The 27,621-nt window shown below is 39.2% G+C and overlaps 2 long non-coding RNA genes across 3 annotated transcripts in view; one reads left to right on the forward strand and one right to left on the reverse strand.

Annotated features, from left to right (window-relative positions):
* The window catches only part of LOC111557450, a 66,759-nt gene extending 42,406 nt beyond the window's left edge, over positions 1 to 24,353 (forward strand). The window contains exons 3-7 of one of the 2 annotated variants that reach the window (XR_006588804.1): positions 1,532 to 1,647; positions 16,178 to 16,277; positions 20,816 to 20,887; positions 21,764 to 21,887; positions 24,302 to 24,353. This is a non-coding gene — a long non-coding RNA (uncharacterized LOC111557450). Of the gene's footprint in view, positions 1 to 1,531; positions 1,648 to 16,177; positions 16,278 to 20,815; positions 20,888 to 21,763; positions 22,239 to 24,301 lie in introns of those variants that run through there. The other variant, XR_006588803.1, reaches the window with a different exon arrangement.
* LOC123381596 lies at positions 1,610 to 27,621 on the reverse strand. Its single transcript, XR_006588805.1, has 3 exons — positions 26,771 to 27,621; positions 6,195 to 6,349; positions 1,610 to 2,240 (listed from the first exon to the last, which is right to left on the reverse strand). It is a non-coding gene; the product is annotated as an uncharacterized LOC123381596 (long non-coding RNA).

Here is a 27,621-nt window from a genome sequence, read left to right on the forward strand (position 1 = left end):
AATTTTTCGAAACCAAATGATTAATATTCCAGAAGGAGCAAAGGTGCAATTTGAAACAACAGGGACCATTTTGGAATTCTCTGCCAAGACTTCATTTCTAGTTTTATCTTTCCATTTAATGTTGACTTCTGTCAAAATTGTACAAGGACAAGGATTCAAGAAACTTGAGATAATTCAGAGAAACCAGAGCCAGGTGCCAACTTATGTAAGAAATGCTGACCTTCTTAATTTACTCATACACTTTGCCAATCAGAATTCAATTTGATGAGGCTTTTTATTGGCCAGCTGCACTTTTTTTTTTTTTTAATCACAGGGGTCACGCTCCTTGGTGTGTTTTTCTACCAAATGAACTATTACACAATTCACAGGCTATTGACCTTGGGAGGATTCATGGTGTTTTCCCAAATTATTTGTGTAGTGTGTCAGATCCCACAGGTGCAAAATATAGTCTTGCTTTAAAAGTTGCTTAAGGAGACAAGGTTATCATATAGAAATATTGGGGAATAAACAGTCTATGATACAGGCATTCAGAGAAGTGGACAATCAATGTAGGCTGGAATAAAACAAAGTGGCATTTACGAAGGACATACTAAATACCAGTCACTGCGAGGTGGGTGTTTTTGTTTTGTTTTGTTTTTATTTAGTAAACATTTCCTTAATTTTCATAGGAGCTCTCTCTGATAATCATTTGACCCATACTTTATAAATAAGGTAACTGGGACTCAGAAAGTGTATAACTTTCCTAAATTCACATAACTAATGAGCAGGCTTATATGATTCCATTTTTTCCCCTCCTACTCAAAGAATGATTCACAGAGAAGTTTTGAGAAAACAGTAAATAACATGTCAACAGGTTAAAGGATAGATATTCTGTAAACAAATTATAATCCATCCAATACTTTCTCTTCATAAAAAGTTGATCAGTGATTTGAAGCAGTTTCATAGAATATTTTTCTTCTTATAAAGTAGAAAGTCTAAGGTATCAAAAATAACCACAGTCTTAAGCAAATATCTAGAGCCTCTCAGTCTTTCCAAAAGCACAATATTAAACATATTCCTATGCCTCATGGTTTATAAAATTATGAAGAAGAGAGTTAAGCAGAGTGAGGATGTTTCAAACAGATTCTTGACAAAATATCAAACTCCCAATTCACATCAGATTCATCGTTTGCCATGTTTTTAAAACATCATCGCATCTAATGTACTACTTCATTAGACTTTCCCAGGCTGGTAACATTGGGAATTTTATTAAAAAAAAAAAAAAAAAGTTGAAGAGAAGGTAGTAGCCTCTCTCCCCGGGGAGTGGCCGAGATAAAAGTTCTGTTTGTCCAGGAGCTGTTTATGCAGAGTCCCGTGCACCTTGGTCTCACACTGGGCTGGACTCCCCGGACTACTTTGGAATGTCCACAAATCAGAAGCAGACTCAAACCAGAGGAATAAAAATGTGTCATCCTCTGAATCATCTCACCCCAGAAATATGAAGAAGCCAGCCCTGCTATTCATGAAGCTTCTTTCTCAATGTTTCCTGTAGGTGTGGAAGCAGCAGCTGCTGCCCTGAGAGACCAGACACCTTATCTGAGGACTCCACGCACCCCTGCTTGGTGAGCCTTCATGTTACAGAAAGCAAACCTCATCCAGCCCTATCCTGTGAGTCTGCAGTGCCTTTGCACAATGCCATCTGCTCCTGGTCATCTTACTATAGTGGGTGGGCAACTCCTCCCCCAAAGTGTGGGGAAATGACAGCTGCTGAAATTATAGTCATGTGATCTTTCCACAATGGTGGGGTAAATGCATGGTATTAACTCTTACAGTTCATCATTAAATCATGATGGGGAAAGTCTCTAGTTATTTGTGATTAGCCTTGAGGTTCTGAACAAGAGGAGAAGAAAATGTTTTCCAGATCTTTCCTTCAGTTGTTCCAGAACACAAAGAACACTCTGCTTGAAACTGGAAAGTCTAGCTTCTGTATCTTACTGTGTGCCAGTTAGCATGTCACTTAGTGGCCCTGGGCCTCAGTTTATTCAACTGACAAATAGGGAAAATGAGTGCTTGATGAAACACCAAATGACATAATACAAATAAGACAATAGAATGCTCTCTGTGTAATGATAGGTGATACATAAATGTAAGGTATATGTAAATGAGAAGCTTATCACTATTACCTGTTTCCATGTTTTTTCACTAAAGCTCTAATGGCTTTATCTGTAATCTGGCATCCATTAATGGACAGTTCTTGAAGGCTGGAAGTTTACAAAAAAAAATTACATCTCAATAATGTCTCTATTTAAAAAGAAGAATTTCATAGCAAAAGCTTGCAGTTGCAGTTCTTTATTTATTCAAATAGCATCAAAATATCTGAAGAGGAAGGGCACCTGGTCGGTTAAGCCTCTAACTTCAGCACAGATCATGATGTCGTGGCTCATGGGTTCAAGCGCTGCTTTGGGCTCTGTGCTGACAGCTCAGAGCCTGGAGCCTGCTTCAGATTCTGTGTTTCCCTCTCTCTCTGCCCCTCCCCTACTTGTTCTTTCTCTCTCTCTCTCTCTCTCTCTCTCTCTCTCTCTCTCTCTCTCACACACACACACACACACACACACACACACACATTTTCTCTCTCAAAAATAAACACTGAAAAAATAATTTTAAAAAATCTAAAGAGAAATTTTGCTTTGGTAAACAATGCACTTCAATTTTGGTTTATCAACTTGGGGAGGGCTCAAGAAATCAGGCACAAATATTTATCTTTATTTCTTGGATTTCTTTTCTGTAACTTTGATTTTGCCTTTTTAGAAAATATATTTTCATTTCAAATTATTTTATCCGGTCTTTGGTTGTGTCCAAGGAACCTGGTTGTGGAAGGGCTATGGTATATTCCTGGGTGTAGTCATTTTAAGTATACTTTCCATCATCACCATTATGTTATTAAGTCAAGAATGGCTTTCTATAAATTAAAGAAAGCATACAATGACATCATGACCTTTATAAAGAGTCTCTATGCTCAACAGCAGTCCAGGCTTCAACTAGAAATTAACAAAGAAATGAAATACACTGAGTCTTACATAGCCTTTAATTTTAGATTTACCACCATATATAATGGGACATAAAAGCAACCATGTTTTTTATATGACACATTCCTTCCCATTGGATGCACAAAATCAAAAAAGCTACAAAAGCATCTTACCTGCTACCAGATTAGTTTAGCAGTATGGATTCTTTCTAAAAGCAAGGCTCAATATAAAATTCTTATCTTAGAACATCCTATAAGGAAAGTTTTCATGTTGAGAAGCCTGATTGAAGGAATATTAGTAAAGTCATATGTTACAGAAATGTGTATCTTACATTATGGCTGGAGCAAAGGAAGAATACTGAGACAATAGCTCTGGAGATAGAGATTTCCCTCCCCATCAGGCATGCCATCTGCAATTTTGAAGCAGGCCATGAAGGAGTTGCAAGTTGCTCTATTCTCCTTACATAGGCAACTGGATGAAATTATTGATATTTCTCAGTGCAGCCACTTCCTGGTTTTCATCTGTTATATACTTGGGGGACATCGTCAACAGTGGATTCCTGTCTCACTTTCCCCTTTTGGGAAACTAGTAAAGACATTGATATCTTCAAAATGATACTAAAATACATTTCTTAAACTGTTCTTATGGACCCTGTGTGTAGAAATTACATTTGTGATGATTGACAATACATCTGGTTTTGCTACTTGGGATGGAAAAGCCATTATGACTTCTGCATCTGACATATTGACATCAAAGATTCTATTAAAAATTCTGAAAGAAGCCTTGCGTACTGCTGGAAGAGTTATCAACTTCATCAGAGCTAGGGACTGGGTGGTTAAAGAGGCAGGTGGAAAACTAAAAACTACTTTGGCCATAATTCTACTCTAGAAGAAGGGATTAGAAAAGGTCAATTATCATATCAGGATGGCTGTTCAAAATTGTCTGGCTTTCTCTTTCCTTCTAGAAATGTGCTCAGATTGCAATTCTACATTAGGTGGGGCTCACTGCTTTGACTATGAAATATAATCAGTGGCGTTAGGATCTGGTGCACGCTTCACCACGTTCTCTTTTCCTTCTTCTGTGACGTTTGCCAGGATTCCAGACAGTGCTTACTCTTCTAGCCTGGGCCCTGGTCTTAGCCCAGGGTAGCTGTGGACTGGAGCCTCCAACCCATCCAGGATGGACATGAGCAAGAAATAAACCTTTGTTGTTTTAAGCTCCTGAGATCTGGAGGTTCTTGGTTACAACATAATCTAGCTTCTCTTGACTGATTCAAGGACTATGACAACTTTCGATCACCAGAGTACTTCTGCAAGTAGAACTCTGCAGATAATCAGAAACACTGCAGAACTCTTTTATGTGTTTCTTAAACTCAGGTGACCCTTAAAATGTAAATGTAGATCTGTAATCCTTTTCTTGCTGCCATAAACAGCACCAATGATGAAAACCTTGCCACAGTGACCTCTTGCTTTAGGAACAAAGGAAGTAATGCAATATCATTTCAACTTAAGAGCCTCTGGGAAACCCAGAATGCCTTGATATCCATCAACCATTATCTGATAAAGAGACCTTCTAGAGTTCTGATTCTATTTATGTGCCTCTGTAAGTCAGGGCTGTCAGCTCTCAGCTTCTGTTACCATCAAAACAAAAAGTCACAACCATTAGGATGTTAAAGATGATATTTGCATTCAGGAACAGCCTTTATAGAGTTTCACTGGAGCAGATTTAATTTTTGCTTTATGCTTTAATTATGCAATTTGGAACTTTTTCAGGTTGTCAGGGATGGAATTAACTTTTGCATGAAAGATATTTATGAGATAAGTTATTTGAAAAGATTATGTTCTGATTTTTCTGAAAAGAATCAATGTTCAAGGCAATATATTAGTAAGTGTAAATATATCATACCAATTAATATACACATATGTGTTTCAGGTGACATATACCTACATATACTACAGACATACACATATTTATATATATTAATATACTTATCAACATATGTAAAAGGTTTTATGCACGTGTTTATGTGGCTCATTATGGGTAAGGAATCCATTACTTTCATCTGATTCTCAAAAAAGTCATACTCATAACACTGTAACTATTTCTCTCAACTAGGGGTCAACAAACTATGGCCCATGGCCCAAATGTCACCTGCCACCTGATTTTGGAAACAAAGTTTTACTGGAACATGACCAGGTTAATTTGCTTACATATTGTGTATGACTCCTACCAAGGCAGAGTTGAGTAGTTATGACAGACCGTATGGCCTGCAAAACCTAAAAATAAACTACCTGCTCTTTAGAGGTAAAGTGTTCTGATCCCTGCTCTGGACTCTGCTCCATCTAGAAATCTGGCACTCCTGGCTGTGAACTTATATTAACAGGGCTGACTTTACAAAAATCATGGCTTGAGTACAGCCAAACATTAAATCCATCCTCACTGTTTCTTTCTGCAGGAAACAGATATAAGGCAGAGGGTGATGAGACTCTAGGTTCCAATACAGACTCTACTACCTAACTCGATGTGTGAAGTTAGACCAGTTACTTGATCTCATTTGCCTAAGTTTTCTCCTCAGCAAATTGAAGAAAATAGCAAGAACACCTACATCATAGGGGTTAATATAATTCATAAATAGAACTTAGAACAGTGGCTTGCGGGGAGCCTGGGTGGCTCAGTCAGTTAAGCGCCAACTCTTGATTTCGGCTCAGGTCATGATCTCAGGTCATGAGATTGAACCCCACATTGGGTTCTGAGCTGACAGTTCAAAGTCTGCTTAGGATTCTCTCTCTCTCTACGTCTCTCTCTGCCTCTGTTTCTCTCTATCTCTCAAAATAAATAAGTAGAATATTAAAAAAAAACAGTGGCTTGGGGTGCCTACGTGGCTCAGTCGGTTGGGCATCCGACTTTGGCTCAGGTCATGATCTCACGGTTGACGAGTTCGAGCCCCATGTCGGGCTCTGTGCTGACCACTCAGAGCCTGGAGCCTGCTTCGGACTCTGTCTCTCCCTCTCTCTGCCCCTCTCAGCTCATGCTCTGTCTCTCTCTGTCTCAAAAATAAATCAACATTAAAAAAATTAAAAAAAAACAAAACAGTGGCTTACATATAACAAGAGCAAGAAGTGTTATTTCCAAAAATGTGTTATCAGTGAATTAATTGGAGGCATGGCAGGGTAACTCTTGGTGCATTACCTTGAAGCTCCTTGTATGAGAGCCATCACACCCACATCTGTGGCTCCAGACCAACTCATGTCCACTGCTGTCAATCTGGTGCAAAGGGCCCCAGCATGGAGCAGGACCTTGTCTCCTGTAAGCCCAGGACCACTGCAGCTTGTCACATTCAGTTCCTGGGTGATTAAAACCAAGTGAGCATTCATTAGAAATGCTTCAGAATGCCTTCGGAACAGGGCATGAACAGAAGGAGATTTTAGTAACTAAGAAAGAGGATTAGAGAGTAAGAGAAATCACCATAGAAGCCAACAGCTGAGGTATAAACAGCTCAGCAAAGGGGGAAGAAGAACATGACTAGAGCAATCGAAATAGAATGTTCCTTTCTCAGCTGGCCTGTCTTCCAGCAGGCCTGTTTACTGAATCCATCACACCTTCCTTCTGATGGCTGAAGATTACACTAGGGGAAAGAAGGAACTCAAGGGCCATTATAGGATTACAGGAGCTCATTCAAAGTGTCAACATTATGTAGCCATTCAAAGTTATTTTTATGAAGAGCTTTTAATGAGAAAATGTTTAAGTGAAAATGAAGACTACAGAATGTTTTATATATTTTATAATCCCCATTATGTTCTCTTTTTTTTTTGAAAGAGAGAAAGAGAAGAGAGAGAGGGAGAGAGAGGAAGAGAGAGCACATGTGGGGGAGGGGCAGAGGAACAGAATCTTAAGCAGGCTCCATGCCCAGCGAAGAGCCAGACAGTGGGGCTCAATGTCACGACTGTGAGATCATGACCTCAGCTGAAATCAACAGGCAATTGCTTAACCAACTGAGCTACCCAGGTGCCCCTCTATTATGTTCTTTATTATTATTATTATTATTTTTTTTTTTTTGAGAGTGAAGAAAGAGTGTGAATGGGAAAGGGGAACAGAGGATCTAAAGCCAGTTCTGCAGGGACAGCAGACAGCTGGATGCAGGGCTCAAAATCACAAATCAAAAGATCATGATCTGAGCTGAAGTCAGACACTTAACCAACTGAGCCACCCAGCCACTGCCTCCCCCCATTATGTTCTTTACATGTTGTTTTAAGATGATCTTTAATTAATATGTATTAATTTTGTAGCCTAAAACATGTTATTGAAGCAAGGCAAAACTAATAGCTAGTGCACAACTCAGAACAGTGATTAGCTGTGGGGGCGGTGGCATGGGGACTAAGTGGGAAGGGGCTTGAGCCGGTGAGGTGGCGTGGAGTAATTCTATATCGGGATGGGGTAGGTTACACAGGTGTATGCCTTTGTCAAAACTCCAGAAATGGTACACTTAAAATATATGCCTTTCATTATATACAGATTTTACCTCAAAAAGAAAAACAAAAAGGAACTATAATGATATGCTTGCTGAAGTGTACCAGATGTCTATAACTCACTTTGAAATTAACTTTTTAAAAAATAAGGTGGGTTGATGGACAGGTAGAGGAATGGATATGTTTATAATAAAGTGAATATAAATATCAACTAATGGTAAGACCAAGGTGGTGAGCATAGGTGCTAACCATGCAATTCCTTCTAAGTATATTTTAAACTTTCATTTAAAAATGAGGGGTAGGGGCACCTGGGTGACTCAGCCGGTTACACGTTCAAGTTCACCCCAGGTCATGCATGATCTTGCCGTTTGTGGGTTCGAGCCTCACATTGCGTTCTATGCTGATAGCTCAGAGCCTGGAGCCTGCTTCAGATTCGGTGTCTCCTTTTTTCTCTTCCCCTCCCCTGCTTATGCTCTCTCTTTCTCTCAAAAATAAGTAAACATGTACAAAATTTAAAAACTAAAATAAAAATGAGGGGTAAATCCAGCCAGAGCATACATCTGGTCTGGCCTTCAGTCCACATCAGAGCTTTATACCCTACACTTTAGAGCAGCATTAATAATACGGACTGGTTTGGTGGGAGAAGCTGGTTTGCCCATCTTTGGCAAACCCAATTTGTGAAAACTAAGAATTCTAAAACAGCTTATTGGATATAAGTGCAATTTATCTGGTCTGGGATGATAAAAGATACAAGATAAATTGTCTACTAGTAGAACCTAAAAGTTTTGAGAGGCTAAATTAAAAATGAATGATCTGAAATCATAATGACCTTGAAGAGCCTTCCCATTCCTCAGATTCGGCTCTTGATTTCCCCCCATTCCTGCTTCCATAACGTTAAAGGCTGAAGCTGGTGCATCATACCTTTGGCTTCACACCTTCACACTTTCCGCAGGAGGATACCCAGCGGCTGCCTACTGCCCTTAGCTCTCCAGAATTCAAATAACCAACATCACCAAACATTTCCTGTTCATCATTAACACCAAAAGTGTCATGTGCAACATTATTCTAATTAAAGATTATAAAAATTAATTTTTAATGCCTCACACCTTTTAAAAACCTGATAACTTGGTCTATCCTGGGACACCAAAGAAACAGGCTTGGATTTCCAGCCCTGACTATTTGTTTACAGAACAGTTTTAGCTCTTTTTGTGCCCTGCACTCCGTTGACAGACTGATGGAGCCTATGAACCTGTGTCAGAATAATGGTTGTAAATGAATGAGACACAATATATAAGATTGCAAAGAAAACCAATTGTATTGAAAAACAGTTACCACATTTTTTTAAATCTGTGAGATAGGTAATAATTTTGCCTCTTTATGAACATAATATATCATATGATCTAGCTGCTGGTCTAATTTTGAAGTAGTGACAGACATAAACCTCATTTGAGATTTTGCAGCAACCTTAATGTAAAATGAAAAGAAGTGTGTTTTCTGCTGACGCGCGGTGGATGATTAGTCACCAGTAGTCATACTAGAAGGAGAGGCTGAATTTCTACAGGGTAGAAGTGAAAATCCTTTTTCCAAGTTCACAAGCCCCTTGAATTTTACCCAAGGGCCCCAGGTTAAGAGCCCCTAGCTGAGACTTTCCCTAACCCTTTGTTAGGACAAGCTGGGAAAGAAAAAGTGGGAGGAGGGCGTGGGAGAAAGAAAAGAAAAAGAGAGAGAGAGTAGAGATGGAGGGATTGATATTCCGAGTGGAACAATTCCAGCAAAGTGAATGAAAGTGTGGTGTGTGTGTCGGCAGTAACAGGGGAGAAACAAAAGGCAGGAACAAAAACGAAATGAGAGCCTGGAAGGAGAAAGTGAGCTTCATTTCCGAGACACCACAGGTGGCAGTTAGTTACAGGGGTGTCCAGATCCAGGAATGTCACCGCTTTCACAGGTGATCCTTTGTGAGCTGCCCTGAAACCAGATACCAGCAGCAAGGATGTGGCAAACCTGGCAAGTCACCAAAACGCACCCTTCCAGAGCCCGCGGTAGCCACTGACTCATGAAAACAAATTCAGAGATGATGCGTCTAATTTTTTGTGCATTTCAACAAGAATCGAACCTGCTGGTGATGGCAATGTTTCCCACGATACTCCTTGGATGAGTTCATATTTGCTCCCATTTATTGATCTGACACCCAAGGAATGGAGTGCCTACTACCACAGAGAGGATTTTTCGCGAAAGCTAATGGAATTATTTCTGACACTTCCACTTCTCCTACTCTGTAATTTGTATAAAGACAATGTTTTCATTATGGAGCATCTCAGCAATTTTGAAACTCTAAAAATAATGATGGTGGCTTCAGTATAATAGTTTTTATTCCATATTGTTTTGTTCTTTTAAGTCCATACTTCTAGTATCTGTCAATCACTCTTTCAGCAAAGAGTGTATTGCATGTTTATGACTATTCGGAGAAAATAGTTCAAATCAATGGATTTTCTCCCTGTACAGGTCAGTTATCTTTAAACAAAAACAAAGAGACAAAATCCAGTTATGTTCTATCTCACAGACTATATACTATTAACTCTTGTTGGATGACTTTCAAATAGTGCCTCTGGGACAAAGACATCTCTGTGATAAAATCAATAAAAATTCATCATTAGTGTGGGAATGAATTTTAAGTACCTTGATTTAAAGTCAATTAAAATTTAACAGCTAGTGCTTTAAATTCAAATATTTTGTTATTACTCTGGAGTATTTATTTCAAAGAGAAGAGGTGCCCTCTTCCCGTTTAAGCCAACAATTCACATAAGAGTGAGATATTAAGTGGAAGATCATTCCTTATTTTTTAAATATGTGGATCCTCCTTAGGCCAGGCTTAGCTTTACTGTCAGGAAGCCATCCAGTTTGATAAGGGCCCATCTTACTTGGAGAAGTAAGGCCCTTCCTTACGAGGGCCATCCTGGACTGCAATGGATCGCTTCTGAACCTGCTCCAGTCTACATACGTGAATGCCAAGAGATTCTACACACTCTGATTCAGCTGTTGGCACTAATGTGGAAGGTTACAGCATTAGCCCTTTCTGAACCATAAAAATTAAACATCTAAGTGGGTACACCCTGGACTACAGAATTTAAAATAATAGTGCCTTTTAGTATCATTGTGCTAAATAATCTCTTTGTGAATTCCATATCTGGACATCTCCAGAATTTGCAAAGACACCTTTTTTGGCCAAGTCTGCCTTTTTACGTAGAAGCAACTCCGGTGATAACTGCCTAAAGCAACATTCACGAAGTATGTTTCGTGGAACCGACATTGAAGAGATTCCACGGAGAAAAGAGAGTCCTGTGGTAGAATGTATTTTCCAAAGATGGTAGCACAATATCTCCTCCTTGTCTCCATGCTCTTATGGAGCTCTGCCACTTTCTCATCAAGATGTAGAATTGAACTCCCCTGTTTTTGTAGTCCTGTGACTCACTTGCATGTAACAGGAGGCAGTGAAAATAATGCTGCATCATTTCCAAGGTTATAAATCACTGTAGCTTTCACTTGTGGATTGAAATACTTTCATTTGAGGGGTGCCTGGGGGGCTCAGTTGGTTAAGCATCTGACTCTTGATTTCGGCTCAGGTCATGATCTCACAGTTCGTGAGTTCGAGCCCCATGTCAGGCTCTGCGCTGATGGTGTGGGGCCAGCTTGGGATTCTCTGCCTCTCTCTGTCTCTCTCTCTGTGTCTCTTTCTGTCTCTCTCTGTCTCTTTTTCTCTCTCTTTTTCTCTATCTCTCAAAAATAAATAAATAAACATTAAGTAAAAAAAAAAAAATACTTTCATTGGAACCCTGAGCTATTGTGTAACAGTCCTATTAGCCTGAGGCAGCCATGCTGTGAGGAAGGCCAATGTAGCCGACATGAGAGACCTCAAGGAGATACTCCAAGGTGACATAAAGAGAGAAAGATGCCCCAGCTGCTCCTGCCACCTGCTCTTCTAGCATCAGTCACCACCTGACTACACTGTATGAAAGACCCCAAGTCAGAGCCATCCTGGTGTGAGTCCTTCCCAAAGTCCTGATCCACAGAAACTAGGAGATAATAAAATGTTTATTGTTTTAAGTCTCTAAGCTCTGGGGCAACTTGTTTCACAGTAATATGAGGAGGTTCCATAACAAAATTTGGTCAAAAGTGAGTTAAACAAAACTCCATAGATTTTTGTTTTCCCTGCAGGATTTTTCAGAGCTTCTGTATGCTAATGAGCATATGCATCTCCCAGACTGGCATTTAGTATGCAGCACTTCCCAACTTATTTCCCCAAGAAACCATTTCTATAGCTACTGTCAAGGGATAACTTTGGGAAATGCCAGGCTAAACGATGCTCTCTTCTCATGTGCGGGTTGCCCTCTTCCCCAGTGATCTGAACTACAGACAGTGAGCTTACTTCACTGTGATAATAAATTGAAGAACAAATGGTTATTGGCCAGCCCAGAAAGAGTCACCTCTTGGTGACTCCTGCGTGTGATGTAACTCATTCCAACAGTATCACAGAGCAAACAGCATAAACTCTGAATGTCACTCACTATTTGCTGTGCCAATAATAGCTCCAGGATGTGCTACTCTTCCAATGGGTTTGACAAACATTTCCATGCACTGAAATTTTCATTAACCCTCTGGCTCTTCCAGTATCTCACTTTCAAACTGAAAATCTCTAAAAAGTTGGTTAGAGAAAGAGGGGGATGGGATTTGGTCCCTAATGTCTTCAAGGGGAATAAAGGAATTAGGCAGAAAATTCTACTTTGTGGTATCAGTTCCCCACATAGCTCTAAAAACAGAGTGCTTCTCCTGTCCAGAAAATTTTAAAAGGCCAGGAATGAGGATTAAACTGCTACAGATTGTTGGGAAACTTTTGCCCACTTTGTTGAGTGTTAAATAATTAGAGGGACAATATTGAAAAAGTTAGAAAGAATTCGTTTTTCTAATCAAATATGTGAAACGGGAATTAAGGTTTACAAACCTTAGTAAATATATAACAAGGGAGTACCACTTTCTGATTTGATAAAAGGATAGGAGTTACTCCTATGATTCCCAATTAGTCACTAGATGACTATCAATGTATGACATCAAATGCTCTAATCCATGACTCAGTTTCTCCATGACTAAATTGCCACTCAGTTTTTAAGCCCTTTTACCTAAAAACTCTAAACATATTCAAAGTCAGACCTGGGACAAGGATGAAGCCAAGGAGGCACTTCCCTTGGATGTAAAATTTAAGGGGGTGCCCTAAATCTCAGTTATCAAGGTACATAATATTTAGTGTAGTAGTTTTTTGAAAATCTGTAGTAATGCAAACAAAATCTATAATGAACAAATGTCAAATTTTTCAATGAAAGCAGCATCAATATTACCAATTTTTCCTTTTGCCTCAAGCTCCAATATGGCAAAGTGTGCTACTATTACCAAGCTCTAAAAGTAAGATAAATTGAACTCCACTAATACATCACACATAATAATTATGACAGACAAGTAATCAATACCTACATTGTTTTGGGTTCCCTCAAGCAACTCAGAAACACTATCTTACATACCAATCATATTATTTACTTAAGCAAATTACTTTAGGACCCTGCACTAGTCAAAATTCTAATAGCCAATTTTAACAGATATAGTTATAGATACAGATATGGGTATAGAGATAGACTCACAGATACAGATATAGATATACAGCTCTATATGCCTGATGTACTGAAGTGGACTTTTCCCATCACACACAGGCTTCCTCATCCCTCTTCTCCCCTCCCTATTCTCGGCCCCGCAGCAGTACAGGTGGCTTTCCTGTACTTTCACAGTTGAGTGCAACAAGTTACACAGAGAAATCCTGCCCCTCTTCCAAACAGGTCTATCATTTTGGCCAAACTGATTGGGAGCAGATTCTTTATTCCAACAAATAATTGGTTTCTCTTTGATCCTAATAGCCTCTCTCTCTCTCTCTCTCTCTCTCTCTCTCTCTCTCGATAGACAGACCACAGTCTTTGTTAAATTTAAAGACAGAGATGGTACCCAAGGGGACTAAAAGCCCATTGCAAAGTACCTATGGCCCACAGATTGGCAGTCATAGATTTTTTTAATAATTCTTTTTTTCTTATTATTAAAGTAATATATGCCCATTTTAGAAGAATAAGTGAGTGAAAGAAGAAAGTAAAAGCCCCCTGCTGTGGGACTGTGAAACAGTCTAACTATTCTATTTCTAACTGCTTTAGAAAACAACTTCAGCAGCACCTCAAAATGTCCAATATATAGTTACCATGTGAACCAGCAATTTCCCTCCTAGGTGTGTAGACAAGAGAATTGAAAATAAATCTATGTTCACACAAAAGCTTGTACATGAATGCTCATAGCTGCATTGTTCATAGTAGCAAAAAAGTGGAAACAACCCAAATGTCCATGGATAAGCAAAGTGTGATATATCAATAAAATGAAAATTTTCAGCCACAAAACATGAAATAATGATGCATGCTGTAATGTAGACGAACCTTGAAAACATGCCAAGTGAAAGAAGCCAGACACAAAAGGCACCTGTAATTCCATTTATATGAAATATCCTGAATAGGGAAATCCATAGACACAGAAAGTAGATTAGTGATTGCTTGAGCCTGGAGGAGGGGGAATGGGGATTGATTGCTAATAGGTATAGGATTTCTTTTGGGGGCAATGAGAGCGTTCCAAAATTACATAGTGATGGTTGCATAACTCAGTGAATATAGTAAAAATCACTGAACTGTACACTTTAAAAGTAGGAATTTTATGGTTTGGAAATCATATCTCAATAAACCAGTTATTCCTTTAAAAGTCAGTTGTAAGTCTAAGACCTAAAAATAAGTACAATTAATATTTTCAGTGTTGCTACTTATCCCCTGATGGGTATCCACCAGTCAGTTCGCTCCAAAATAATCCCATTTCTCAATGATGCAGACACAACCCAAATGCCTGGAAGCCGTGTTCTCCATAGGCAGGAAATACTACCTGCTTTGTATTTCACAGACATGTTAAGGTAGACAGTGTTAAGAATATTTCTTGCAAGCTTCCCCTCACCCCTTAGTTGAAACTGCATGGCCTATACTTTGCTCATTAGTGAGTATGTCAATGTCAGTAGAGAGTCTGTTGGTCAATAAGTAAATAGTACAGTTTCCCTGGGAGACCAACAGCTTCACTAGGTTCATGAGAATGTAAATTATATGTATGTATGTATTACAAATAGTAGCAATCACTTTATGCATTTTAATTAAAGCTACAGTATTAAAAATATGTAAAAGCAATAATAGGAAGACCATAAGTTCATTACCCTCATGAAATTGCTTTTATTTCTACCTGTGTATATTTTGTCTAGTATGTGCTAACAGAGCTTTTTATAGTTGCAATCATAATATTATAACATGCCTTATGTTTTTACTTAAACGTCTCCATACATCTTTAGAATTAATATTATTTGCATGGTTTCATAACATACCTTTGTGCAAAGTGTATATGCATAACCATATCCCTAATATTAATTGTGGTAAAGTTAGATTGAGTACCTTTAATGTAGAAATATACATGAATATGGAAATACTAAGTAGTTATATCTATTTAATATGCACATGTGACTCATTTAACCTTGGCTACTTCATTAAAATAAATTTCTGCATTGGTGGATGATTAGCTCTTATTACAAACTATCACATTTCCTTCCAAAAGGTAACCAATTTATAGAGCTGCTACTAGGAATGGGTACTGATTCTACTATAACATTGCTGATATTATATGCTATCATTTTAAAAAATATTTCAATTGACAAATTTTAGTTATCCAGGGTTGTTTATTTCATATATTTATTCCTGGAATGGTGAGCTTTTATTTTTTTTATTTTTATTTAAAAAATTTTTTTTTCAACGTTTTTTATTTATTTTTGGGACAGAGAGAGACAGAGCATGAACGGGGGAGGGACAGAGGGAGAGGGAGACACAGAATCGGAAACAGGCTCCAGGCTCTGAGCCATCAGCCCAGAGCCCGACGCAGGGCTTGAACTCACGGACCGTGAGATCGTGACCTGGCTGAAGTCGGACGCTTAACCGACTGCGCCACCCAGGCGCCCCGATGAGCTTTTAGAAATTGCTTTCTATTTGTTCTCCCTTACTCAATTATTCCTTCAATGTTTAATACATACGTATTAGGTGTGAAATATAAGGAAATATCCCTTTACTTACAGAGTTTACAGTCTAGTGAAATATATTTGTATCCTCTTTATCCTTTGAAGTTTGGATGTCTCCTTTATAAATATGAATTGTTAAAAATATTATATATATGAGTGCCTTTGGGGTTTTTTAATAGTGTAGAAATTTTAAATACTGCGGAAGCTATTAATCATACCTTTACAATTTATTTTATTTCTTCAAAAATGAAGTTGTCCTCCTGTATATTGAATAAATGTTCTAGTCTTTGTCAATTTTTCTTATAAATTGATTTGATTTTTATATTTTTATTCCATATTGATTGATTTTGAAACATGATACAGCAGGGACTCACCTTAATTTTACTGTAATGTTATCCTGTTTCTATAATACTCTCTATTAAACAATCCTTCCTTAGCCTTTTTAAACACACACACAGTTTTGCATACATATATTAATATATTATCTTATGTTGATACTCTCTAGTCTGTATTAATTGATATTCCTATTTTCATTATAGCAAAATACTGTCTGGGGAATTGCGTGTTTATGGACTAAACCTGGATAGTACACATGATAAAAGAACACAGTCCCTGGATGCAAAATGAATAAGTAAGATAGTAAGTATATAATGAAGATAATAATCATAAAATTGGAGCCAGTTGGAGTAGGGAGTTAAGTGTGGCAAAATATTTGTATTTAAAGGTTAATCTTAAAAAATGTTACTGCTAGGTCTATCTTAAAGTGACATTTCCTGTAACAGTGGGACATCATTCAGTAGACAGAAAACAGGACAATGGAGAATGTTGAGGAGGAAGGATTAAAGTGCTACAGGCAGCAAGACAGTACCAGACGGGTTCACGCTGGGAAGAAGAAAAACGGAGTGGTCCAGAGTTACTGAAAAGCTTGCTGACTGAAGTCAGAAGCTAGATCAGCTGGGGCAGGGGGCCAGTGCATGTCACTTGATTGGAACGATATGGAAAGGCATGAAAAGATTATTTAAGCACAGTTTGGAGCCAGGCAGAGTTAGAAGGCTGGAAATTCAGGAGGCAGCAGTGGAGCAGTCGCAAGAGATTTTTATGTATGAAGAGGCTGAAAAGGACAGGATGTAGAGCAGTAAATGCTAAGCATCAGGGAGGGAGGGGCGGAGGGCGGGAGGAAGGGCCAGATGGATGGATGCAGGTTAAGCTGGCAACACGCTGTTACATTTCTTAAAAAGATAAAAGATACTTGAAAGACTGACTTTGGTGGAGGATAGACAAAACTTGAACATTAGCCTCAGAAGGAGCTGACCTATTTTAAGATATAAATGCAATTTAATTTTTTGTCACTTTACAAAGACTAAAATAGTATAAGGAATTAAATAATAACAGCAATGATTTGTCCAAAGCTACAGAACCTGTTTCAGTGGTACTTGTGTTAATCTGCTTTTCCAAACATCGAAGGCCCTGAAAGCCTCCCCCCAGGGGAAAATTGTTTTCCTACCTGCATCCGTTGGCCAAATACTCCCAGTGGGCTAGTTTCAGATGGCACTATCAGTGAAAATGCCACCACTATCTGTCCTTTACGAAAGGTCTCAAGCTTACTTGCTATGCACTTACAGTTCTTAGCGACAGCGTAACCCATTAACCACCAATCACAAAGATAGTCCTCTAAGGAATTAATGTTTAGGTTTGACACCATGAACATGCCCAAATGGGCAAAGGATCTTCCAGATCGATGGGAGCTTTTGTTGTTATTAAATGTTAAAACATCAACAACTCAGCCCTTCTAGAGCAGAGCAAATCTTCACCCTGGCTCTCCTTCCCATAGTTCCACACACACCCTTGGCTATTTTACTAGGAAGACTGCATTCCTCCCCAAATCCCCTGTGGAGTAATGTGACCTCTTGCTCTAAACGTGACTCAAAGGACTGTCTGAATTGACCTGCCGTACAAGAAACCCTACTTGAAACTCTTAGAAGCTTTTTTTTTTTTTTTTTTAAATAAAAATGTATTACTGGTGTCATGAAAATGATAACACTTATCTCTGGTCGCCACCTCCCTCCTCCAATAGTCTCCACCCAGATAAAAAGGCCCTGAGTATTTAAATGTGAAATGGCACACAATTATTGACATAGCAATCACTTGGTGACAGTCTCTGTTTTGGGGGCAGGTCAGGGACACCAGGCCCTCGGTGGGTGTGGAAATGGTGACATGTCAGAATTTTCCCTGTTTGCATCTTCCTGAATGGTCATCAAAATACAAGTGATTTAGGCTCCAAATCATGAGCATACCAGCTGCTCTAGCACCTTCCTGCTCATAACAGCAAAATTAAAATCATTGGGGAGCTCATTAGAAAGGCAGAATCTGCATTTTACCAGGATCCCCAGGGGATTCATATGCACATTAAAGTTTTAGAAGCACCATATATTAAAGATTCGCTGCTCCAGTGCACACTCCTCCAAGATATTTCTTTGTATATAAACTAGAGCAGAAAACATATAAACTAGAGCAGCAAATGTAGAGCATATGAATGGATTTGGGCTAAAAATCTTAAGGATCAGAGAAAAAAAAATCCCTCTTAACATGAAGACATCTCCTTACTTTAGCCAATATTAGGATATTTTTAGCATATGGTATCAGGCTGCTGGTTTCCTCTTCCTACTTTAAAATAACAACATATTGGGGAAATGACAATAGCAGTGGAAACTAGGGGTATAAATCAATAATATTTATGATGCTTTTCAATCACCGGGAGGAATTGATCCTACTGCAATGTAGATTGGTCACACTGAGACATAATGGCCAGTGATTTCATATATGGGTTTCTTAAGAAAGCAAGACAGTTATAAAAATTCATCATTAGTGACAGACCTAATTCTTCAGCAGCTCTTCCTCCCTAAGGGAATTATTTCCTGGGAATTCTTCAGTGCATCATTGCTAGATTGACTATGGAGTCTATAACACCCAGTAATTTAACCTGGCCATGAGCTCGTGGGTCCAACAATAGTGAGTCGCACCCTGTGTTGTCAACTCAGGAGTAAGTGGGGGTATAAAAGGAAGCAGTCCATCTTGGAGACCGGACTTACCCATGCTGTACCTCTCACAAAGCACCAGCTACATGCTGATTCGAATTTTTCGGTAGTAAATACACTAGCTCATAGTAGAAAACTAGGTAATATGAACAAAAGTGGACCTGCCTCAACAAAGTAATATTGAGCAGGATAAATGTCTTCTGGACACTAAAAACTTAAATGCTAGGGGTTTGTGCCTGTTTGGCCTCCCAGCTTACATCCTGAAAGATCTGACTGTATGTTGGCAGACAGTGAGAATCCATATGGAATATGTGGACAACTATCAGATGGCAAACATCAGGCTGGGATCCATCTTCCTTGTTCAAAATTCAATAATCAGAAAAAAATTTATATATAATATGAAATTTTTGAAGATCAAAGAAAGATATAATTGCCCCACATAGGGAAAATTATTCTTTTTTTTAACAGAAGAATTTAATTCTTTTGATGTTTATTTATTTATTTTGAGAGAGATATAGAGCATGAGTGGGGGAGGGGCACAGAGAGAGAGAGAGAGAGAGAGAGAGAGAGAGAGAGAGAGAGAATATCCCAAGCAGGATCCACACTGTCAGCACAGAGCCCAATGCAGGGCTTGAACCCATGAACTGTGAGAATCATGACTGGGGCCAAAATCAAGAGTTGGATGCCTAACTAACTGAGCCACCCAGGCACCCCAGGGAAAATTATTATTATTAGCAATGAGGAGTCAGATGAAAATTTTAGAAAGCATTTCTATTTTTGAAAACACAGAATAACTTTAAAAAGAAAGAAAGAAAGAAATGATGGAGAAAGAACTGACTGAGGCACAAGGGCTGATATAAAAAGGTAAACAGCAAGGACACATAAGAAATGTACAGAAACAAATGTGGCCAGAGCCAGCTAAAGGGCATCTCAACGGCAGTGCAGAGCAGAAGGTGCCTTACAGAAAACAGAACAAGTGTGATGAGGTGAACTAGAAACCAGAATCAGTGCGATCAAAGACCAACTAGTAAACCCAGAAGGAAAAAGAGATGAAGATAAGATAAAAAGCGAGCAGCAGATCACAGAGCAAAGCGAGCAAAGCGAGCAAAGATCCAAAATCAGATCCAAATCAGATCCAGATCAGGTGGACAACTGTAAACAATAATTCATCCACAAAGTATTTGTGCTTGAACAGCAGCTAAACTTCAAGAAGGAACAGTGGGAGTCTGAGACATTCTCGGACCGGCAGCTCCAATCACTTCCCCGCTTCTTCCAGCTCTGTAGGCATGGGGCTCTGGCAGGACAGGGGGCAGGCTGTGCTTCCAGGGAAGGTGGTTCAGTCCCTTTGGGGTGGCGGTAACACCCATGCCCAATGGGATTGTTGATGGAAGTGATGAAGGAGGTGATGGAGAGAAATGGGGAGGGGACAGTAGCTCTTCTGCCTGAGGTTGATGTCCTGACTGAGGCAAGCACATTCCCGGCTCAGCATCGGCTAGGGCTGGGGAGTGGGAGCAAGGATTAACTGCATGTGAGCACACAGGAATTTTCTGGGATCATGAAAATGTTCTAAGACCGAAAATCACTGAACTGTACACGTAGCATGCATACATTTTATATGACATTTATTCACCAATAAAACTTTTCAAAGACTATGTACAAAAAGAAAAACTTTCTAGGGCAAAAAAAAAAAAGTCTGAGACTACAGCTCTAATGAGCCCACCGTGTCCCTTGCAAAAATTAATTTAATATTGCTCAGTCTTCAGCTTGTCTTGGCAACAGTTTTATTTTCATGATGAAAATTGTATAAGTGATATGATCTTATCCATGTAGGAAAAGGAAGCCAGACAAACAGATTACTTGCAGAAGAAAGATAATCACTGAACCCAAGCTTCTCCCATGCAAAAGTAAATGTCATAGTAATAAAAAGAAGAAATTTCTGTACAATTCTAACAGGACAAGTTGAGCTCTCAAAATTATATGCCAAGCTAAGATGTAGCTCTTTGTTAGGGCAAAAGGATTATAATCAAGTGTGCACATTTGATGTACAGAAGAATTCTTTTATAGTTACAGTGGGTTTCTCTGAATAGCAAATTGCATACATTTCAGATGAAGTTTGATTTGGAAACAATATTTTTCCCATAGTACCTCACAGAAGCACACCTATTGCAAATCTGGAGCCTCATGTTTAATTGCCTTGAACTTGAACAGTGACAGGTAAGTAACATGAACAAGGGGAGAAAGCCAAGTGTATTACTATGGTATGCTAGAGTCATTTTGTTGGAGTTTAGCACTTAGGTTCTGCATCAGGGAAACTACAGGGACTGGTGAGGACTGTGGCAAACTGCAGAGCGTTCCAGCAGATTGACACTTTTCAAGAATGGGAACCCATAGGTGTGCCTGGGTGGTTCAGTCAGTTGAGTGTGTTTGACTCTTGATTTTGGAGTTCAGGAGACTGAGCCCCGAGTTGGGCTTTGCACTGACAGCAAGGAGCCTGCTTTGGATTCTCTCTCTCACTTTCTCTGCCCTTGCCCTGCTCGCATTCTCTCTCTCTCTCTCTCTCTCTCTCTCTCTCTCTATATATATATATATATATATATATATGTATATATATATATATATATATATATATATATACATATATATATATATATATAAAGAATGGGAACCCGTATTGCTGAGTCTTTTCATTTCACAGAGAAATTAGATATCTAGATTTTTATATTTAAAAAATCTTCAGTTTATGCATCTGAAAACAAAGGGCTTTGTTCAGAGTCAGTGGCTTTCATGCTATTTTATGCTACAGAAGTCTTTCTTCAAATTAAATTCTCCATAGAACACAAGACTTTGAAACAGAGAGAACTAGATTATATTTCCAATCCCTGTGATTTTAAAGGACCCCAAATATCAGTTGGCCGAGTTTGGACCTGTCATCTAGCTGGTCGGCATATTTAATGCCAATTTAACTCATTAGGTTAGCTCAATTTAACATGCATTAAGTGACTGCTATGGATGGACACTGTGTCCGAGTCATGATCTGTGCCTTTGTGGAGATGTGATCACACAGTTGACAGTCACACCTACTTCTTTCAGAGCAAGAAAGGTAAAACACCATAGAGGTTGCAGAATATCCTGCTTGAAGAGGAAGAAGAAGGGGAAGATGTCAGCCAAGGGGACATTTCTGCTGTGCCTTGAAGGACGGACTGAATTTTTCCAGGTAGAGATGGGACTGGTAGTGTGGATCTGGAACAGCATGAAAAAACACACACGGGTAAGAAAGGACACAGCACATGCAGAGAAAATGAGACACCTGGTACATGAAAGGAAACAGCACCCAGAAATTAAGCATTAACTTATTTACTGGAGAGCAATTGAGTTACACTAATCAGTTACTTTCTTAGAGTTTCCTGCATGGAGGGATGAGAAAAACCAGGGCTCAGAGTGGCATGGATGCAAATCCTAGCCTACATGTATAAATCACTCATTCAATTATGCACTTTTTTTTTTAAGTTTTCTTTTTAAATTTTTTTTTTTTAAATCCAAGTTAGTTAACATATAGTGTAATAATGGCTTCAGGAGTAGAATTTAGTGATTCATTATTTATGAATAACATCCAGTGCTCAACCAAATAAGTGCCCTCCTTAGTCCCCATCACCCATCACCCATTTAGCCTATCCCCCCACCCACCTCCCCTCCAGCCACCCTGTTCTCTGTATTTAAGCCTTTTATGGTTTACCTCCTTCTCTGTTTTTATCTTATATTTCCTTTCCTGCTCCTGTGTTCATCTGTTTTGTTTCTTAAATTCCACATATGAGTGAAATCATATGGTATTTGGAATTATGCACTTTAGATAATTTTACTTTAATAATCCAAATTTCTCTTAAATTTTATAAGTACTTAAAACACAAACATGCACAGATTTTTGTACAAAATATTAATAATATTGGCTTGATTCTCATCAACATTTCTAGTCTTCATTTCTAGGATTACAATCTGGTAATTCATCAAGAAGACAATTTAAATCATCCCCAGCAATTCTGAGGCTACTTTTCCAAGCAATCTTTGGAGCTGCATCCTCAGTTTGCTAAACATCCTTAACCACCAGAATGATTGGTGGAATGTAGACCAAATTCTTGTTCAAAATCCAGGTGACACAGAGCCCTAATTTACGCCTTTAACGAGGACTATAAAACTTAGAGAAGTTAAACATTCCACATTTCTGGGGTGACGTCACAACATGACATAGTTTTCAAGTCATGTTTGAGCTTATAAATCCCATCCAGGGTTACTCTACCACTAGAGAGAGTTCTGGGTTAATTTCGCTCCCTATATTATATTTTGAAGACATACTGTATTTTTTAATATGTGTTAAATATGATCATTTATTTCCTATTTAGCTGAAGAGACCTTAGAACTCGAGAGAAACCTGAATTCTTTTCATATTATTCCTACTTGGCAGGGCCCCAAAGTTTTATTCATTTTTTTCCCCAAAGTTTTATTCAATATTAAAAAGGCAGCTAAGGGGCACCTGGGTGGCTCAGTCGGTTGAGCGTCCGACTTCGGCTCAGGTCACGATCTCACGGTTCGTGAGTTCGAGCCCCGCGTCAGGCTCTGGGCTGATGGCTCAGAGCCTGGAGCCTGCTTCTGACTCTGTGTCTCCCTCTCTCTCTGCCCCTCCCCCATTCATGCTCTGTCTCTCTCTGTCTCAAAAATAAATAAACATTAAAAAAAATTTTTTTTAAATAAAAATAAAAATAAAAAGGCAGCTAATTGGATTCTCTATCTTTTAAGACTGTCTCATCACACCTGCTGAGGTGGGTCTGTTGACATTGCCCGGCATATTTTGTAGTGCAATAAATAATAGATCCGAAGAAGATTGTCAAGCATAATATTGAAAAGGATCTTGTGTAACTTCAAAATACCCACGGATCGATAAGAAATGGAGAAAAAAGGAAGAAACAGAAAAAAAAAGGCATGAAAAATAAAATGAGACCAAAGTTTAGGTTAGCTTACAAGATATAAGTCATAACATGCTATGTCCTACTAAGATGTCTAATTTTACAAATTTGAATCTAGATTTCTTAGCAGCCATGGCAAAGCAGAAAGCATAGTCATACCTTCCATAAAGTAAATACAAATAAGTTACTCAGAAGAATGACAAATATCCCTAAGTCCAAGTTTTTTGGGAAATTTATTTCATGGGTCCCCATAAAGAGTTCAATGGAGACTACTATAGCGGTAAAGAATGCTCTGAGCTGAAGTTTAATAATCCATGATATGTGAAGAGGACGAAGGAAGTGCTAAAAAGGCAAAAAAACCAAAAGATTTCTTGAAGGTGAAGGCTCCTCAGGGAGCCATAAGTTAAGTCCTCAAAGACATTTGTATACAAATGCAAAACCAACTGTTTTTTTTTTATAAGATCCCTCAAAGTAGGCCAAGTATATGAGTAATCGCCAGAACTCAGTTCATCTCTGTGGACCTCAATATGATTAATTTGAAAAGGAGAAGATGACAGGCAGGTGGAAAGGCCTAGATAATCCCTGAGGGTCCTTTTAGCTCTGGAATAACGTTTGTGATTTTCCATTATTATTATTGAAGTGTAATTGAGGTGCAGTGTTATATTTGTTGCAGGTGTACAACGTAGTGATTCAACAATTGTATACATTACTCAATGCTCACCATGGTAAGTATAGTCACCGTCTGTCACCATATAACATTATTGAAATATTATTGACAATATTCCCTATGCTAGTTTTCATCTCTGTGACTTTTTTGTTTTATGACTGGAAGTTTGTAGCCCTTTGTCCCCTTCATCTATTTCACCCATCCCCCCACCTCCCCTTTGGCAATCACCAATTCCCTGTAAAGAATCCATTTGTTTGTTTTGGTTTTTAGAATCCACATATAAGTGAAATAATGTGGCTTTTGTCTTTGACTTATTTCACTTAGCATAATACCTTCTAGGCCCATTTATGTCACTGCAAATGGCAAGGTTTCATTCTTTTTGTGACTGAGTAATGTGACTCTTTTTATTAAATTTTTAAAAAAGTATTTATTTATTTTGGGGAGAGCCCAAGGTGGGGTGCAGAGAGAGGGGGACAGAGGATCTGAGGCAGGCTTTTTACTTACAGGCTGACAGCAGCGAGCCCAATGTGGGGCTTGAACTCATGAACCGCAAGATCATGACCTGAGCCGAAGTTAGACGCTCAACCAACTGAGCCACCCAGGCGCCCCTTTTTTATTAAATTTTTACTGAGCCCCTATTATGTGCTGTTTCCCTGGATTCAAAAGAATTCTACACACACACACACACACACACACACACACACACACCCATGCACCCCTTTGAGTATCTCATAATTTTGCCTTTCTGGAGAGTAGATATGTTGCTATTTGCCTGTTATTATAGCAAGAAAGAATCCAATATTTGCACACCAGTTGATCCATGAATGTCAACATAGCGCAGGCACCTTCTGTCCTCCTAAATTGTTAATCTGTGAACTCAGATGAAGGTTAGAAACTCTCACTAAATGTTTAAAATTCCTTTTGGATGCTTCTGTCAGACTGAAATTTTCAAATATGTGAATGATACATATGCTAAATGAGGCACTCGACACCCCCACTCTTTTAGTAAAGTCCTCGTATTCAAAATCCCAGGAATATTTCCCACCATTAAAAACCCATAAGTGAGGATACAACTAAACTGTTGGGCTTTTGAAAACTTGGGGACACAGCTGTGCAGAAAAGACAGAGCCCCTTAGGAACTGGATGAAAACAGAAGTGAGACCAACAACAATTAGCGATCTTAAGAGGAATTTTAAGAGGTAATGGAAAATCTTCAAGGTGTTTTATAGTATCATTATGCTTCAAATCTCCCAGATGCCACAAATATTTAACTTTACACATATATCACTTAGGTATCATATGTATGTGTGTGTGTGCCCCATAATATTTATGGAAATATTTGGGGAATATCTGTAAATCTGGCTTAGAACATTTTGCAACCCCATTTTTCTCTGCCTCAAAAGAAGAAAACTATGTAACCAAATGAAAAGCGTATTCCAGATCATTTTTACAGTTGCAGGAGCTCGACATTTTTCTGTAAACATAGAGTGCTTTCCATGCGTTGTCTTGGTGATCCAATGTTACACCCGGTGTTGCTATTAATGACATGCTATTTCCAAAGCCATGAGCAACTCTTGGTAAATTTCCAAACAAAACAGCATACTTTTTCATCAATAAGCCTGGTAGTTGCATTTCTGAGAAATTCAACACATATTAAAACTGTGCAAAAATTACTTTGTATATGTAAAATAGTGTTGTTCTATGCTCAGATAATTATAAAGTGTTTTTTCACCTGTATGCATGTCCAATCTGACATTAAAATATCATGTGGGATATGTGTTATGGGTTGAAGTGTGAGTCCCAAAACTTCACATTTTGAAGTCACATCCCCAAGGGCCTCAGAATGTGACCTTATTTGGGAATAGGTTCATTGCAGATGTAATTAGTTAAAATGAGGTCAGACTGGTATAAGGAGGGCCCCTAATGCAATATGACTGGTGTCTTTCTAAGAAGGGGATATTTGGACACAGACAAATGCACACATCATTCATATGCCGTGTGAAGATGAAGGCAGAGGTGGGTGGTGCTTTACAAGCCAAGGAACGTCAAGGATTTCCGGCAAACTAGCAGAACGTAGGAAAGAGGCATGGGACAGATCCTCCCTCATGGCCCTCAGAACAATCCAACCCTGATGACACCTTGCTCTCAGACTTCTAGACTCCAGAAGTACGAGACAATAAATTTCTGTGCTTTAAACCATTCAGTCTGTGGTACTCTGTTATGACAGCCCTCACCAACTGATACAACATGGGTGAGTGAGGTACCTCAGAGGATATCTTTTCTTACTATTTTCACTTTTTATACTACGTGAAATGTGGTGCCCATTTAATAGACTGCATTTTTTGTGCAATCCCATGCAAAAGAGATTTTGTTTTATGGGGAATGAGGGGAAAGGTAGGGAGAAAGCCATTAGAACCTGATCCATACAATTCCCCTTGGGGGAAAAAGCATCATGTATGTGGCCAGTACTGATACCTGAAGAACATCCCCACAGTGCTGGAAAAGTCGCCTCAGCCCTTGGTCCGTCACGGCCTGGCCAGCATGGCAGCAGCGATGCAGAGACAGAGAGCGGGGCTGGTGGCCAGCCAGAGCCACCAGCCAGTCATCCTCCAGGACGTGGCAGTCTGTGATCTGGACCTGCTTCCCTGGGAGTTAAAAAAATAATGATAATAAATAAAACCAAGGATCTTAAGGAGCTCCCCTTCGACAACACCCTCCAGATAAGGCCCATTCCAGGGTGTTTTCTCTTATGCCACAAATGTTACTGAGCACTAACATGTGCTAAGCACTGAGGTGACAGTGGAGGTGTAACAACACAGGGTACCTGTTCTCGAGCTGCTCAGGAGCTGCATGGGGGAGCTCCTTGTGTTTAAGGGTCATATGCACAAGGTAATTAGCAACCTTGAAAAGTGCTCAAGTACAAGATGCTGGAAGATTATATGAGGGGTAACACCGGAGTTAGAGAAGCCTTCCCCAGGAAGGGACATTTGCACTGATATGGGAATCCACGTGGCAAAGAGGAAAGGGAAGGAGCTTAGCACATGAAAGTGAAGAAGGGCTGCTGGTGTGACTGGCAGCTACACAGTTGGGGCGTAGGGTGACCCAAGATGAGGTGGCAAGGAGTCACACTGCATGTGACCTTGTGCACCAGCATGAAGGTTGGGAGTCAGTGACTTTTTTTTTTTTTTTTGAGATTTTAAAGTAATCTCTACACCCAACATGGGGCTTGAACTCACAACCCTGAGATCAAGAGTCAGACACTCCATGGACCCAGCCAGCCAGGCACCCCTGGAACTCAGTGATTTTAAGCAAGGATCAGTCTTGGG

Source organism: Felis catus, chromosome D4, assembly GCF_018350175.1.
Source record: "Felis catus isolate Fca126 chromosome D4, F.catus_Fca126_mat1.0, whole genome shotgun sequence".
Classification (NCBI taxonomy): domain Eukaryota; kingdom Metazoa; phylum Chordata; class Mammalia; order Carnivora; family Felidae; genus Felis; species Felis catus.